The 18,383-nt window shown below is 37.5% G+C and overlaps 1 long non-coding RNA gene across 3 annotated transcripts in view; it reads right to left on the bottom strand.

Moving 5' to 3' along the window:
* The window catches only part of LOC136828537 (uncharacterized), a 47,377-nt gene extending 40,694 nt beyond the window's left edge, over positions 1-6,683 (bottom strand). For all 3 annotated transcript variants that reach the window (XR_010850098.1, XR_010850097.1, XR_010850096.1), the window contains exons 1-2: positions 6,559-6,683; positions 1,696-1,860 (exon numbers count right to left, since the gene is read on the bottom strand). This is a non-coding gene — a long non-coding RNA (uncharacterized lncRNA). The remainder of the gene's footprint in view (positions 1-1,695; positions 1,861-6,558) is intronic.
* Between the last annotated feature and the right edge of the window lie 11,700 nt (positions 6,684-18,383).

Genomic DNA, 18,383 nt, shown 5'->3' with positions numbered 1-18,383 from the left:
ATCTTTTTCTGTATCTGACTTTGGGGGGGGTGGGGGTGAGGGCATAACTGTCATCATAAAAAAAAAGGGGGGTTAGCACCTGGCCAAAGTCTCTCTCTCTCTCTCTCTCTCTCTCTCTCTCTCTCTCTCTCTCTCTCTCTCTGAGATAGATTTTTAATGCATATGTAAAATATATGTTTACAGTATTTACTTTGTATACTGTAGTTTTATAGATAAACATGACGTTACTTTGTTATTAATTTTTTCATATTTTCCATGTGACTGGCAATGGGATCTGGGTCGGAAGCATGGCAGCCAGGCATAGAAGTAGATGGCAGAAAAGGAGGGCTGTGATGGGAGACAAGAGAGGCACAGGAGAAGAGATAATAGGCACATTACCAACCACAACAGACTTAGGCTCTATGCTAGCTGAGGTCCTACTTTCGGTTCTAGAAGCCGCCTTTCTCTTTCTGCCTCTTTAAAGTTTACTGCATCTGAATGTGATCTTAAAACCTTCCATTTTCTCTCATCCCAGTCCCTACATCCATTACAGGCCAAATCTTTCGTGCACACTTGTCCTCTACAATTGGTACAAATAGTATGGGAATCGTAAGAGGCTTTAGTAAGTCTCGTCTTGCAGCCTTCACTGCAATAACGAATGCTAAATGAACTAGAGTCCAACATAATCAGTGAAAACAAAGGTTCAAAAAACCTAACTAGCACTAACTAACTCGAAGGCTACCAAAGGTAAGGATACTTCACCAATCTTGGAGAAAATCTCAACCAGAAAGTGGTAGTAAGTCAAAATAAGCTGCTTCCTACAACCAATGTTTAGTCATATGCTGGCAGAAACGAACTGAGCTCTTCAGCCACGTTGTTCCTCTTGTTCCCCAATAGTGGGCAGGGCTAGTGCCCAACACAAACACAATTTGAAGCGCTACCACGATTTTTAAAATTTCAACTGCCGCACAGGTTGAAACTATAGCCATGTGGGCTAATCACTTGGTAAGTTACTTCTATGAAATTATAGTACAGTATCAAGCACCATCTTCCTTGACTCAGTCAAAAATGGACAGACAAACATGTCAAAGTCCCAAGCAATCACACCAAAAAATTCTTAGATGAAAAGCTCCCACAACACCCATGATGCAAGTTTTACAGAACATGTCCACAGCAAGGTCAAAACAGAAAAAGTGACATTGTTTACAGAGTGAGTGGATGGGTCCCTCACCCCCTCACTTGCCTGGCATCACTTAGCTACCTTGTTGTCAAGCCTCAATGATGAACAACCTTTCACCAAAGGTATGTCTATATACAGTAAACCTCCCGTATTCACGGGGATGTGTACTGCAACCCCCACGAATAGCTAAAATCCACAAATACTTAAAACCACTCTAAAAACACTTAGACCTTATACCTGAGTATTTTAATGGTTTCATCACAAAGAGTGCATTTAGTCATGAAAATGAGATGAAAATACAGTAATTAGTGAATATTTCTCAGTGAAAAATACTGCAAATGGGCGAATTTTCCACAAATAATACGTAGACCGTTCCACAGAGAAATCCGTGAATATGAGAGTCCACTAATAGTGAGACCGCGAATACGGGGGGTTTACTGTAAAGGGAAAAGGTTTGTATTCTCATTGGAACAAAAGCTATGTTCAAGTAAAGGTTAATAGTGAAACAACTTAAAATTCTACAATTAACAACTTACTGAGCTTCTCAATTTGCCTGTCGGTTAATCTGGGACTTAGGTAAGTTTGCTTTTAAAATCTGAGCTGCTGATACTCCCACTGGAAGCTCCACAAATGATGAAATCACAATCATTTTCATCACCGTCATCACCAACTGCAGTATCATGGCATTATACATTCCAATTCTGTAAATAGGGAAACAACTGTGTTACAGGACATTAGTTAACAACAGCAGCTTCATTTATCAAAAGATCAGTTTTGACACCTAAAATTGTTTTTATGTATATATTACAGGTAATTTTTTCATATTAAAATTAAGTTTCCCAATTCTGTAAATAGGGAAACAACTGTGTCACAGGACATTAGTTAACAACAGCAGCTTCATTCATCAAATATCAGTTTAGTGTAGGTGATCAGTCCCGCCCACTAATGGGAATACTAGGAATGACTTAGCAGACAACTTCATTCTGCTTCTGCCCTTATGTCCATTGGAGGGGAGGAAGGTGGGCTCCGACTCTGTAATCACTTGGTAAGTATATATGAAACAATTTTATTATGAAAATATTTTCATATAAGTAACTTACCAAGTAATTACATAGATAGGAAGAGAAAATCCTCTGCTTCCTCCCTCAGTGCCATGCCAATTACTAATACTGGTCCCAAGGTACTGCAAAATTTTCAAACACTGTTTTGGCTTCAAGGAAAATTTAAAAGTGAAGAACTATTACACTGAAAGCTAATGAGGTAGAGGCAATTCTGGCATCTTTGCTCTCCTTTAACAGGTAGGAAAATCATTCTCCTGAATCTGAGTGTGTGTCTCAAAAACAAAATTCACTGGAGATGAAGGACAATGCATTCATAGACCGGGGTGAGACAGGATCTTGTCCGGGCACTCTAGGTATGGATGGCCCTCTGATTAAAAAGCTTTTTCAGGTAAAACCTAAAAGCTCAAACTATACATTTTGCTCACTCTCCCAGAGCCAAAGATGTCCAACAATCACTTAAGGGAAAAAGCACGGATCCTGTTCACAGACAGTCTCCCTAAGCAGAATCTGCTTGCTTGTCTATACTGTAGTCTGAAACTCACAAAGTCGTTTGGCATTTACTAGGGCTCAAGGAACAGAGTTTTCTAGTTAAGTTAAGAGTCATGGAATGGAGATGCTCAATAAAGACGCCCAGTAGCAACTCGAGGGCTACGTCCAAATTCCAATACAGTATAGGGAGTAGACTCCTCTCTGCTTTGGAAGTCTCAAAAGACTTCATGGGTTGCTAAGATCTTGGTTAGAAGATAAAACTAGACCTTTGCATTTACATACTAAACCTAGCACTGCTCTACACTTATTGAAGGTGGAAGACGAGGCCCCCCTTGGCGGTCCTCAGGTATACGAGAAGTCTTGCTATCTGAGCTAAAGAGGAATTCACAGATGAGATGTTATAGCCGTTACACCATCGACGGAAAGACTGCCTACTTAGATTGGAGTACTTGGCAAGAATACTGCTGTCTACACCTTGCAAAAGTCTCTGCAGTTGATCTTGAAAAGTTCACTTCTTACAGGCAAGCTCCCGGACAGTCTGTAAATTTATCCGAGAAAAGAGTCATCCACCGTTTAGTGGTATCTTTCGAAGTGAGGTTGTCTGAGTAGAAATGGATTGTGGAAAGAGTCGTGAAGAGTCCACCAACAACCATATCTGGTTTGGGAACCAACATTCATGGTCCAGAATGAGGCTAAGAGTGTCATTGTTACATTGAGATGAACCTGACAACTTGTTCAACCCTTAAACGTCCAGGTTGTACCTAACTTGCAGCATGGCATCAGTTGCCCATGCAAGAGGGTCTAGGATTGGAGAACAAAATGAGGAAGGCAATGGTTCCTTGAAGCGGCAAACCGGGCCATAATTAACCTGTCCCATAGACTCCACAGATTTCACCAGACCAGGGGGATCCAAGGTCCACTTGGTGGGAAGGACATGCTTCTGACAGTTCAATGCATCTGCCATAACTAACTCGTGTGCCCTGAAAAAGTCAAGTGACTGGAAAACTCAATTTGATATGCCCATCGTAGTAAGGAGTGAGAAGCAGTCTAAGACTAGTCTCATGATGAGGGACTTCTTCCAAAAGTCTAAATCCGGACAGATACCACTATAAGTCTGATGAAAACCAGGTCTTTGGGATTAAACAGCGGAGTCCAGTTATGATTCTTTGTCCCTATTGGTCTTCTGGAACAGGCTGAAGTTCATGGTCAGGAAGAAAGACAAAAGTAAGCAGAGCGAGGACTCGAGAAGTCTTATGCCGTGGATGTCAAAGCCTAAATTCTCACACTGGAAGACTGTATCGTAAGTAAGTATACCTTAGTTTAACCAGACCACTGAGCTGATTAACAGCTCTCCTTGGGCTGGCCTGAAGGATTAGATTTATTTTACATGGCTAAGAGCCAATTGGTTACCTAGCAACGGGACCTACAGCTTATTGTCGAATCCGAACCACATTATGACAAGAAATGAATTTCTATCACCAGAAATAAATTCCTCTAATTCTTCATTGGCCAGTCGGAGAATCAAACACAGGACCAGCAGAGTACTAGCCGAGAACTCGACCAACTCGTCCAACGAGGAACTCCCATATAATAGAAGTTACATGAACACTGACTAACATGATAAATAAAATGCTTCCTTCTGGTATAGTTATAACTTTCTGGTATACAATTCTACCTTTCAGCATTCTCAAAAACAAGTCTGCACAATAGGCAATCCTTAAGAAAAACATGATGATAAAAGCTACTAAGAGTTCATGCCAGCCACTAAAATTTGCAATCAGCTAGAGTTCTTAAGATCCATAAAAATGCTACAAAGATGGGCCATGGGTCTGATTACATCTTTCCCCATTATTATTTACTGTATCTTTGAAAACCCTATGACATGAGTAAAGGGGAAGGGAAATAAAAAGGGATTATCCAAAAAAAGGAAGTGACAAGGCTTATCGCTTGCAAGATGGAAATAGATTGTAATAATCACAAAAACTGCATGGAAAGAATTCTTAAGGTTAGCACAACTGGGAAAAACAGTCACTATATCATCAATCAAGAACTGCTCATTTTCACAGTGTGTGGCAAGTGTTATCAGGTAACCTGAGATATTCCTTTCAAAAACATATGTCTGGAACTTTGTCAAATTAAGACCTCACCAGCCTTAATTCTGCTTCTTTTCACGAAGTTTGCTATGGATAAGGTCTAGCTAACAAAGATGGACCAGAAGGATTCCTTGCCATTTCTGAAAATCCTATAACAAACCATTCTACTGAAAACAAACAAACTCACCACACAGATTCCTCTTGGTCTCACATTAAAAACTTCAACAAAAAATCAAGACAAAAATGCTAGAATGGCACAACCCAGTATAATGAAGTACAGTACCAATCTTACCTAGGGTTGTGAAAAAAATTCTATTTTGTGTTTATTTCAGAAAAAAGAAAACATGTTTTTTGTTTTTTTATTTTTTTATTTTTTCCTTGCATTCAATTTCTCCACCTTTGAAGACCTTACTTATAGTTACTATAGACTTATGTTATTTAAGACTCACACCTGCCTTCTATATTAGAGGAATTAGAGGAATCATTGCAGTAAGGATATTTTTTGCTATTTTAATATGATTTTTCTCTTCTTTTATTGCTGTATATATATTGGGGCAGAACAATTTTCTTTTGTGGGATTGGCTAATTATAACCCGAGCAGTTACGCTAAACTGCAACCAACCCTAACAAACATCACATGAACAATAATTATTGTATTCTTATGTTGTCATTCTCAGGGCAAAAACATTTGGCTACCTTCCATAGGCTATAGGAGCTTACTGGTAGCCTACTATATGCCATAGCCTATGATTTCTTAGTTTTCATCAAAGGAAACCCTTGTACCACCACCAAATATATGGCATGCAGTAGCCATGCACATATAGGCTAGTTCTTTTGTTCAATTACCAGGCATAATATTTACTGGCATTAGTAATCAAAATAAATAAAAGATAATAAAGTTTAAAGCAATTGCCACCAGCAGGTAAACACTGATCACTGTCCTATTTTTTTTTTTGTTTAATATGTCGAGTCTTCATTTTCACATATAGCATGCCTCATATTTCATATACCGCAAAATATATACAGGCAGTCCCTGAGCGAATACAAAAGTCATCAGGAGCCATGTGTTCAAGATTGAATTGGCTAAGTAAATTATTACAAGAGGAACCATACTAACCTAACGTACCCTAACCTAACTTAACCTAGTAGGCCACGTGACTTAGCCAGGGGCTCCACCCTCCAGATGCCCTCCCTGGTAAAGGAAACCACTTTTTACCAAAAGTTCCCCTATAACACTGCGCATGCGCAATAGCATTCCAGGATGCCCAGCATACAAAAACAATCAGTTCTGGGGTTAATTACAGGTTAATTATAGTCGACCAACAAAAAATAATGGTAAATTCTTGTTAAGCAACCATAGATACTATTGAAAAAGTCAATTTCCAAGGTAATATCCCACGTGGCGCTGTTCGATAGCTCTACCCATGGCAGTTCTGCAAAGGTAATACCCCATGTGGAGATGTTTGATATTTCTACCCAGGGCAGCTCTGCTTCAGGGTTTGTTTGGAAACCCTGATGCCATAGATGCCCAAAGTGAAGGTCTAACCCTATTAACCCATGCAGGAATAATATGCTAAGCCACACAAATACTAGATAAGAGACGTTGATTAGGTAAGCTTAGGCTAACCTTGAGATGCAAGGAATGGATGTCATTAATGTAAAAACCCTACAGTAACCCTCAGCTTCATAAATGACATAAAAGATTTCAGAAATTAATAAAACTTAAGTTAATAAAACCCCCAAAAATTCAACGCACCTTTTCACTGTAAGGTATTGTAACGATCAATGAAGTTTGTTGCAGTTCGCATGTTCTGTAACTTCTGTGGATTCAAGAATCAGGAGCCAACGCTTTGACTGTATACAGGAACCGTTAACTACGACAAGAACGTTAAATCAAAAAATGTCTCCAATAAAACTAAATTTTGAGGAGGACATTTTATTCACCGAAAATTATGTGGAAACAACTAAATGAAATTAACAAGAAAGTAAAGTAGGGTAAATGTCAGTAGCCTACAATCATAATTGATTCTATTCTGAAGAAAATGAAATTTGTACATTTTCTTTCAGTCCTAAAAAGTAAGTTTCCGGAACATGTCATTGATGATTTGTAAAAAGTGCAAAAACTTGAAGAGGATCTCACTGAAAATTACAGAGGACACCAGGAGAGTTGAAGGACCCAGACCTACTTTGATGGCAGCTTGCCTATGAGGCAAGATGAGGATATGAGTACAAATTTGTGGGGGTAAACGCTCAGAAAAAAACATTAGCTGCTGAATTTCACATTGCCTGGTAAACGTACAAAACTACAACTTTAGTTTAAGAGGGGAAAGATTATGCATGTATGTACATGTGTGTACATGTATATATATATATATATATATATATATATATATATATATATATATATATATATATTTATTTATAATATTAGAATGAAGTTCTCATGGTCATTGCCTTTTCCGAATCCCAGTTGAAGCTGGTAGTACTGGTAACTACTCAACTGGGTCAGGTGGTGGATAAAACCTTCATTCCACCTAAAAGATATCAAACAGCCAAGGAAATACAACATACTCTTGTCTCAACATTATTTTTACACCAAACTAGTCAATCTCATGACTACTAAATCCAACACATGTTTCACTTTCACCACAAAATCTCTTGTTGCTCTCAACAGTTTACCTTCAGTACCATACATCTTCAACATCCTCCTGCCTATCAGTTACATCTGAGCATTTGGTACCGGAGCCAGAGTCCACAATAGAGGTGAAGAGCATAGGGCGTGTAGAGACGTTTGATGCCATACTGATATGAGCCTTCTCCATAGGCCAGTGAAGTTTTTAATGCTATGGAAGTGTTCTGCACAAAGTCTCATCATTTATAACATAATCAAAGTCCGGATATAGAAGTGATTATTGCCTTATGATTTCTCAGGAACCTACCCAAACTTGGGGAAACTGGTTGGCCAATTGTCAGAGGTGTTTTTATGAGGAGTGACATGGAAGAACCTGTCAGATGCTCTCAGTCAGGCCATGTATATAAGTAGACAGTATTAGGAATCTACAGATATAACTCAATAATTATAGATAGGCTAATAAAGACTGATTTTTTTATATGCTTAAATGTACAAGACAAAATCTTGTCATATAAGCAATACAATCCAAATTTTCATATGAGAAATAAATAAAAGTTGTACACCCTCTGAAAGTCACCAAGGACGCCTATGACACGTCCAGGAAGTCAGACAGTTCCTAACATTGTGCAGCCAAGAAGTGTAGAGGAAGCAATGACTACACCAGAATCGCATTCAGGTAATTATATTGAAGTGTAACAAATTATAGGAGTAGTAATAACGGAGGGAATTTACAACAAAATGGCACTGAAGTGCTCATAATCACGGGGGATGTAAATCGAGGTAACATAAACAAGAATCTCGCCCATATCTGAGGGCTTGCATCTGGACAAGGTCAAGAGCACAAACATGGATGTTTATGAACGGATTTAACAAGAGAAATGAATTTATGACCAGGTTGTTAAATCTGTTTTGTAACAGATTTAACAAGAGAGAAGTTGAGTCATAAATTCATTTTATTTCAGAGTTGGTTTCAGAGTTTCTAGCCATTATGCCCATGGCACATATGACCCCTTATCTTTGAAAGTTTGTACCCCAATTTCAGGAGGCCAGCCATTTTTGGAAGGAAAATCTTCATTTATTTAGATCAGAGACACAATGTGCATCAATTTTAGGACACCCAAAATGAAAACACTTGTTTTTATTGTTGGAAGTTTCAAAGGCCTGATCTTCCTTTACTAATAACCCTGAATGAACGAAATTAATGCGGTACAAGGAATCAAACAAATCTTAGTAAAAAAGCACCGGTTTAAGAAAATTAATCTTTTAAAAAGTCTTATTCCTTTTTTTTCTTCCTTCTCCTCTTCTTCCTCATTGCATCCTATTTTCTCTTTTGTCATTATACTAATTTATTCTTCTTATTTTACTTTTCCCTCTTCCATTCCTCAGACCCCCCCTCATGTCTCCCATTTCCAGAGACAAATGGGCGTTACCCCTTTGACTTATACAAGAATGTTAGCACTAAATGTTGTTTATTACAATGTAGGAATGCTTTGACAGTAATGGAATACCATGAAAGCCATTAAAATCACAAACCCAGTCCATGATTTCTGATATTTCTAGCAGTTACATTAGTTGAAGAAATTGGCAGTGAAAAAGTGGTCCCCTGTAAACTGCCATATATATATATATATATATATATATATATATATATATATATATATATATATATATATATATATATATATATATATATCAACACACACACACATATATACCTACAATAAACATTCAAAATTTCATAGGTATATAGATGTCCTGTTTCATACGTAAATACTGTGTGATCTGACCTTCCAACCAAAGTTATATACAGTAGAACGAAGTATCTCTAAGAAAGGAATGCAGGCCTCTCTTCAAATTCGGCAGGCTCCCGGAGAAAAGGACACACGTGACACCCCTTTATCACCCAAGTGGTCACAAGACCAGCAAAGTCAACGGGGTGAAAGTGACATCTATCTATAAACGTCTTATCTTATTTCAGCCTCCTTGTACGCACTGGACACCATGTGAAGAGAAAAGAACTCGCATTCTCCCTTTCACCTTCGGAATTCATAGGCTTAGTCATGAGACCGTGCTGTAAATCGGTGGCCCCTTTCATTGCTATAAGTCTAAATTTGTTTTGGTTGGGTTGCCATCTACTCGTCGTAATATTTATATCCAGAAGTGAGGGAGGGCCCCATTTCTCTCTCACACACACACACACATACGCACAAACACACACATAGACACACACACATACACATAAACACACATGAGAGGAAGAAAGCATTAAAAGGGATTTGGATTAACAAAACTTAAAATACCCATCATCCGAAATCTCCAAGGTTCTACTGTAAGTTCGCCACTTTAATGCTATTTGAAAATTTGACAGTTCATGGTGGCCTTCGATCTTTTTTTTTTTTATTCTGATGACTCATTTGTTAATGCACCAGAGGACGTGATCAACTTCGGTGGCTGCGACCCACTACAGTCGACAAATCGATACAATATAATGTAATACGATAAAATAGATTCACCAAGTACTATTGTTCAAGGTCTAAATACATCGTGGTCGCCTTAGCGAGATGGCATGGCGCTTATTGTGACATAGGCTACAACGCAACAGCCATCATAATGAAGCCTATGGCACGTGGGCCTATAGGCAAACTCTTTGAAGGTCAGTAGTTGCAATAGGTTATCCAGTCTGCAAAAAGAATCACTCAGATCTCACCAACTACAGTCACAGATAGTCAAGACATCATCCACGTAACCTAAGCCAAGTCATATTTTGAGATTTAAAGTTCGGGCAAAATGTCTATTTTCCAAAATATTACATGTAAAGGTCTCTAGGAGAGGTAGGGTGTTTAGCCATATTACAGCCGAACTTTTTTATGCGTTACCATTGAAAGAACACATGTTGTTGTCACGTAAGGTTGATTAATTTTAACGTTTTACAAATGCTAATTGAAAATTGCTGTTCATGTGGGTTTAATATCTTGTTTAGAAAAGGCCACATCGTCAATAGGAGACTTTAGAAGTCACGTCTATGGACTAAACAGTTTGATGTAGTTTTATAAGGTGTTTAAATAAAGCATTTTTTAATGTAACTTTCAGCGTATGTATTATGAGACGTGGGCAGGCTCCGTCTCATGCACTTTTACGGGACCATAGAGATTGGTGAGACAAAGATCGATTATTTTTAATGAGTCCAAGAAATTGACATCTTGTTCATTTACCCCTATAGTTTATTAACCGAATTACAAAACATTCCAGTAAACCTCAAAACCTGGCTTTGATATGTGAATGATGCTTTCAAATTCTGAAAGAACAGATGAGGAGATTTTCAAGAACTTTGTAAATAAACTAAATGCGCATGAGGCAAATATTAATTTCAAAACTGAATGGGAAATATTTGGTAAAACTGCTCTTCCTAGATATATTAAACACAAAACAACCTGATATCCCTTCATCGTACATCGGACTACTACTTTAGTCGTTTCCTACATCCACTTTCTAAGTTATTATGATGTCTCAGAAACGATCATGGTTGGCTGCATTCTGCTTTTTAAAGGGCTTAGGTCATGCTCACACAAGTATCTGAATAAAACATTACTCCACCTAGATAATATTAAAAAGGGTATGAACAAAGCTAACAAAAATATACTAGAAACCCGACCAATAGAAGCAAACTGACGCTAACAATAATATGAATATCTGTTATGTCGAAAACATCAGTAAGTTACTGAACGCTTCCAGTCCAACGATCTCTATTTTTCAGTCCTAAAACCATCGGTTTAGTTGGATTCAGATTTAAAAAAAAATACACCTGCTGCCGGTGTTGATAAGATACCATGTAATATATGAAATTTATGTCGGGGAGTCACAAAGACTACTATAGCATAAATCTAATTTCACGGACACGTCCATTTTAAAACTCATTCTTAAGCGAGTGTTCCAGACGATCCGCCTACCAGGCTCGGCCTAGGCTGAAGCTAACAAGAACCACGACAAACGGACCCCTTTTATCAAAAGACGACCGCCATTCCCAAACCCACCAACGTCGTGATTTACACTATTTATAGCAGATTTCGTGGGGATATTTTTGGTTCCTATCCTTGTAATCGAAAGATATAGGTTCTTGTATTAACTGTTCTTTATGAGACTTAAATCTACAGAGAACTTTTAGGATATAATAAAATTTATATTTGTGTATACAGTATATATAATACACACACACACACACACACACACACATATATATATATATATATATATATATATATATATATATATATATATATATATATATATATATATATATATATATATATATATATATATATATAAACAACAAAACATATAAATATATAGCCACGAAACTTTACTAGAATGTTATACAACCGGACACAAACATGAACCGAAATGCATACATTAGTCTTGGCCACCTTCTTGTCTCCAGGGGTACTGCAAATCTGTTATGTAGGGAGGAACCCCAATGGTCAAGTAGTCGTTATGTGTCTACCCCAGAAGAGTAATGTCTCTCGATTTGTCCGGACAACTGTCGCATATGTATTATGTAGACGAGACGGGCGTTATCTTCTTTTATTTTCTATTTTTTTTACCAAGACCATTGTACATACAATGCAGTCTCCTGAGGGAAAGGTATTGTCGAAGGGACAAAGGGATCCTTATTAATAACGGAGTCTAATCGTACATTCAAGGTGTCAATTATAAGTATTGTTTTTTTCAAGACGCTGTTGCTAATGGATACCAAAAAATATAAAACTGGGGACAAAATAAATAATAATCAAAACAATAAAAATAAACTTTATAATGCTTGACAGATAACTGGATCTATTTTCATTTTTGCCCTTATGTCGTGCAAGGACACATAACTCGGGAAAACTGTTACCAGTTTTGGAAAATATCCAAAATGATTAAAAAGAAATAGGTGCCCATACGAAGGTTTCATGAGACAGCACTGGAATACGGAAAAGGATTTGTTGGGGTGTTATCCCTGACCCTTTCAGTGGTCAATGAAGGTGGTACTGCCTAAGTCCATCAGGAAGAAAGGCGATGATTGTAGTCCCAAAGCTTTAAAACTTGTCCTGTCACAAGGGGTAACTGAAACCGCTCGCCTCCCTTTCTCTCTCAATCTATTGGCTTCTCGAACCTCACTGTCCCCTCCCATTCTAAACTCTTAGGATCGTATGCAGTTTTACGGACTGGATTCTTTTTAACACGAGGTTGCCACTACAGGCCTGTACCGAGGGGTAGGGGTCGAACGACCCCAACCCCCCCCCCAAAAAAAATTTTTTTTTCTGGAAGTCCACATTTTCTGTGACTATCCTTTTCACTGAACTGTACTTATAAAGTAATAAATAACAATCTTTTGGTTTTTTTTTGGCAAGTCTTCTTTTATAAATTTTGTTATTAAACATTAACATCATTCTTTAATAGTAGGAAATATAACTAAAATAACATTTTCAAGTATTTCATCTTGTGTATACCTATATATGCAATGATATATATAGAAGAAAAGTGTCCAGTTTTGGGAAAAACGACCCCACCCCCATAAAAAAACTCCAGGTACGGGACTGCTACTAGTCTGACGCTATATGCCTTACATCCTCGGGTACCTTAAATCCATTTCTATCATTTCACCTGGATGGTTTCCGCAAAACAAATTCACCGGTAACTTCAATTCAGTCTGGTCACCTCCTGGGCAGGGCTTGGAAGACTGGTTCTTAGGATTACTTTGCATCGATGAAACATCTTATCGGAACACAAATCATCTGGATCCGTGAGCAGAATAACTGGAGGGCCTCACTTCGTACGAAATTTAATCCCTAACACCATAAACATGTCTTAAATAGCGTTGCGGCCTTACATCCTACATTTGTCACTGGTCATAAGCTTAACAAAGGAGCTCCAAATGATGTTACTCGTCCGTTTGTTACCTAAGGTTTCGGATGGGTTTCCAACTACGTCACCCTGCCCACTGGGGACCTTATGTATCAACAATATATTTGTTGTCTTCCTATTCGGTCATCTATTCAAGTACCTAACAGACAAACAAACCAAGCATTGTTGGACTTCGCTGAATGGACGACCGTCGGTACGACAAACGTCGAATCATGACTTTTTTTTTATCCTTTTCGCATAAGAAACAAACCCTACATGCTTCATCCCTCACCGGGGTAGGTTGTCCTAACGCGTCTTCTTAGACTGATTATATCGAAATCTTCTTCCTCCGGTAAACCCTTCTCCTACAGTCAGACAAAACAAACATTATACTGTACTGCTACTGAAAAAGTTGGACTTTAAGTCTAGTGGTTCGATAGTTGAAATCTGATATATTGTGAAATTGATTGATTTTAGGAAATTTAGGCTGCCATCCCAAGCAAAGGAGAAGTTTCGGCCATTCAGCGCTTAAGTTTACTGTGAAATTACGCCATTCTTACTGTCACCTTCATATTTTGCTGTTATTGACTATAGGATGTTTTAGTAATCAAAATACCTTTAAACAAAATAAACAAATCTCTAACGATAAACTGGTAATATCTCTACCTTCGCTGGACCTGAGGGTAACGTAAATATCTACAGATCTTAACGAGAGCCCTTACAAACTGGGAATCCATTATCTCTTTTCGGCTGGTAAGGGTTCGGCCTTGACTTTGGCTTAACCGGAACTTATAGCCATCGACCATACAATACAGGTTACTTACAAAACTCGTGTTTCGTAATTTTCAGTTATAACCCTGACCAAGGACAACGGGCTGTGCGCAACAATTTATTTTTATCCTCAGTGAAATAAAATGACGGCTTGAGAAGGGTATTTTTGTTGAACAATTCACTTTGGACAATTTTATCAGTTTACTGTCACCAGCCACACATTGGCTACTACACAATTAATCTTCCAAATTACTTCGTCATTCTAAAAAGTTACTCACACTAAATCCGATACTCAGAATTACCTGAAATATTCCCACAAAAAAGTGTTGCTGAATATGCTCATTCTCCGTGGGAATTTGGGAAAACCTGTATATATTCTTTAATTAAATCATCCTCATCATAAACCCACATATGCGCACATTAGGATCCAATATACAAAAAACAATATTTATGCTGTGTTGCGCTCGGATCACTTGTAACAAGAACCTAACTCATTATAAACGAAAGGAGACCAATATTCTATTTTCTTGTTTCCTTTGAGCCTGGCCTAGGGAAAGGCATTAGGGTAAACTTTCCAACGGCCTTTCCTCCCGAAAAACTAGTTTCAGGCAACCTGATATAACAGCAGAAGGGTAATAAATAAACTGTATTGATACTTTGCTACTTAATTCATCTGCAAGGATATGATTAGAATGAGAAACTCGAGTAAAAATAAAAGAAGAAAGAAAAAGAGCGTAATGGAATACGAAGAACTTGTCCTCCAGTAATACTGACAGACATGGTAATGGTTACTGTGTCGCAACGCTCTGCCTAGAGATACGTTACGCATAGCTATGCAGTAAATGTCGAATGATTGATTGCGAATGCCAGTTGACAAAATGCGATGAATAACCCGAAAGGGAAGAAAAAAGAGAATGAAAACATGATCTGCTGCAAGATGAACAACTATCGTAAGTAATAATATCCGATCATACATTGCATTTTTCTTCATTTAAAACTATGAATTTCCTTTAACTTGCGAAAAGCAACGTAAGTTATAAGCTGCCCAACCTTAGATGTCTGCCGAAACCAACAGACACATTTAGCCTCATTTTGCCTAAAAAACGAAAAATTTTTAAAACAGTGCCGTAACGATTTTGTCTGGAACAAAAAGGTTATCAAACAAGAGATTTCCTCTATTTGCGTGTATCTGAAAATCGCTTCTTGTTCTCTATGCGTTTATTTTACAATTCTTTTGGTGGCTTTCCGGTATTATATCACGCGTGTAATGTTTAGCAAGCCGAAGACTCTTTTTACATCAGTTCCACCCGTGAATGTTGAGGTTGCTGAGGGTTTTTGTTTTTTATATCATTTCACCCTGCGCATGTTATGGCTACTAAAGGTGTTTGGATAACATATTAATATCGTCAGGTGAGAGTACCAGACAATATACAAAATTCAATGGGTGAAAGTTGTTTCAAAAAGCTCTCAGCAGCCACAATGTTCAACATTCACTGAGTGAAAATGATATCAAACAGACACCGGCAGCCACAATATTCAATATTTACTGGGTGAAAGTGATATAAAAAAGCCCTCAGTAGCCATACTATTTACGGGTGAAAGTGATATGGAAACGTCCTCGATAGCCATACTGTTCTTGAAGTACTTGAAATGCTGCGTCATCACATCTTACTGTATATGATGGCTAACGTTTCGACAGCCTTTCATACTGGAAAACTTACTGTATTGTTTCTCAGTCACCATTTACTGGAGATTGCTCAAGCCTGATTTATCTTGACTCAGCATGCCAAATATCTTTAATAGGGTCGGAGGCCTCTTCTGTTGTTAAGAACGCAACTATTTCTCTGTCTCACAAAAGCAAAATTATATATAATTTTAACCACTGAAATGTATTTTGAAATGTGTTCTTTCTGATCATGGAAACACATTTCAAGTATAATCTTATATAAAGAGCTGCATTTTCAGTGGTATGTTTCACAGCTCTACCTACTTTGCTTTTGCCTTGGCGACATGAGGGCTGCAACAGTTTCAGAGTGACGGTAAAACACACAAACAAATCATTTGTCTTTCAGCGTTTTCAAGACGACTTAGGCCCAGTGCAGCAAAAGACTTCAGCAAATAAACAGTCTTCACTCTATGAAAGGGTATGGTTGGAATAGCAATGATGTTGTCGCTATCAGAATAAGCAATGAGCCTATTTTTCTAAAAGCCGTCTCCCACTCGGTGTTTCTTGTAAGGACAGATATTGATACTGATGCCACGGGATCGCCTAGAGATACCTTGAAGGACATCTATAGTTAGAAATAAGAACCTGCAGCTTTAGCTACTTCGCAGTTAATAGAGAAACAGTAATGCATTTCTCTCCAACCTAGAAAGCTAATGCGTATGATGGTGTTTTGGGTCTCAATGCAATCGTTATGTTCAGCAGGTCAAACCAAATTTTATTATCACTTTTCATGAGTTTCCTTGATGGTATTCATATTATTTTCTTAGAGAATTTATAGCTTTTGCTGAAGCGGTCGGCCAGGTATCAACTCTGTAGTTTCATACTGTTCGATGACTATTTGGTAACTTATTGCAAAGGAAATGTGGTTATTGTATAAAATCTAGCCTTTAGGTGCTTGGTATAGGTTATATTCATAAGTTAACTGTATTTTGAATATGAACTATACATATGTGATTAGGCAAACGAAAATGTACCCAAGCATAGTCTAGTGATGGCTACGTTAGACGAAGTGAAGAGCGTCACAAATGAAGAATCTCAATTTTTTGCCGAAATTCTGAGGAAAAGGGAGAATGATACTTTGTTGATCAGTTGATTGTTAACTCAGCAAGGCCAGTAGAATATTAAAAAAGGATGCTGTACAATTTAGACCATGTAAAGAGGGATGGTTTTTTGCTATTAACTTCTAGTGGAGGTCGTGTGGTGAGTAAGGGTGTGGGGGCTTCATCACAAGGCAGAACAAGGATATAAAAAAAAAAATTTATAATGTAAAAAACAACCTGGGGAGACTTTCTGGAAGTCTGCTGAAGTTTAACAAAAGTGAGTGCCCGCGTTATCATAATCCTTATCAGTAATATATATTTATCGATGTATAGTTGTATAGTCTTGGCCCCGTGACAATCAAACTGGTTTCTCTCCTGATCAATGTAAATCAGCGACCGGCAAACATCCTGGCGCCCGGCGACTGTCTTGTCTTATACGGAGCAAGACCCACCATTGCAGAACTCTTTACCCTCTTCCACAGGTGCTCTAAATATACGTTAAACCCCTTCCTTTCCTAAACCTTGGAAAGGTTCAAAGCCTGCCTGCGATGAAATCCGCAGATTTCCCGTCCCTCAGGGACAACTCGGAAATTACTGGAGAAATTCTTGGCACTTATCAGGAAAACCAGTATAATTATCACGAAGTTGAGCCATGGATAATTCATGAACAATGGGCCAGATACTCCTCATTATTATTATTATTATTATTGGTCTATCACAGTCATCCTATTCGACTGGGTGGTTTTTATAGCGTGGGGTTCCGGGTTGCATCCTGCCTCCTTAGGAGTCCGTCACTTTTCTTATTATTTGCGCTGTTTCTAGTAGCACACTCTTCTGCATGAGTCCTGGAGCTACTTCAGCATCTAGTTTTTCCAGATTCCTTTTCATAAATCCTGGGATCTTGTCTGGTGTTCCTATGATTATGGGTACAGTTTCCACTGGCATATCCCATATCCTTCTTATTTCTATTTTCAGGTCTTGATACTTATCAATTTTTTCTGTTTCTCTCTCATCTACTCTGGTGTCCAATGGTATTGCGGCATCAATGAGTGATACTTTCTTCTTGATTTTGTCAATCAACATCACGTCTGGTCTATTGGCATGTATCAACCTATGTGTTCTGTTAGGCTACCATAGTCCCACAGGATCTTTGCCTGGTCGTTTTCTATCACTACCTCATTATTATTATTATTATTATTATTATTATTATTATTATTATTATTATTATTATTATTATTATTATTTTAAGAAAGAATGAGGCCAAAAATAAAAAAATATAAGTAAATAAATAAAAATAAACAAATATTTAATTAAAAAATATAAATAAAAATAAATAAATAAAATAAAATAAAAAATAAATAAGTAAATAAAAATAAATTAAATAAAAGATTTAAGTAAATAAAAAATCAATAAATAAAAATAAATAAATAAAACTAAATAAATAAAAAATAAACAAAAAATAAACAAATCAATAAATTGAAATAAATAAATAAATAAAAATACACAAAGAAAAAAAATCAAATAAATAAGAG

The sequence above is a fragment of the Macrobrachium rosenbergii genome, chromosome 43 (genome assembly GCF_040412425.1).
Source record: "Macrobrachium rosenbergii isolate ZJJX-2024 chromosome 43, ASM4041242v1, whole genome shotgun sequence".
NCBI lineage: Eukaryota > Metazoa > Arthropoda > Malacostraca > Decapoda > Palaemonidae > Macrobrachium > Macrobrachium rosenbergii.
The sequence above is the reverse complement of the archived record's forward strand: the minus strand, read 5'-3'. Positions and strand labels throughout refer to the sequence as shown.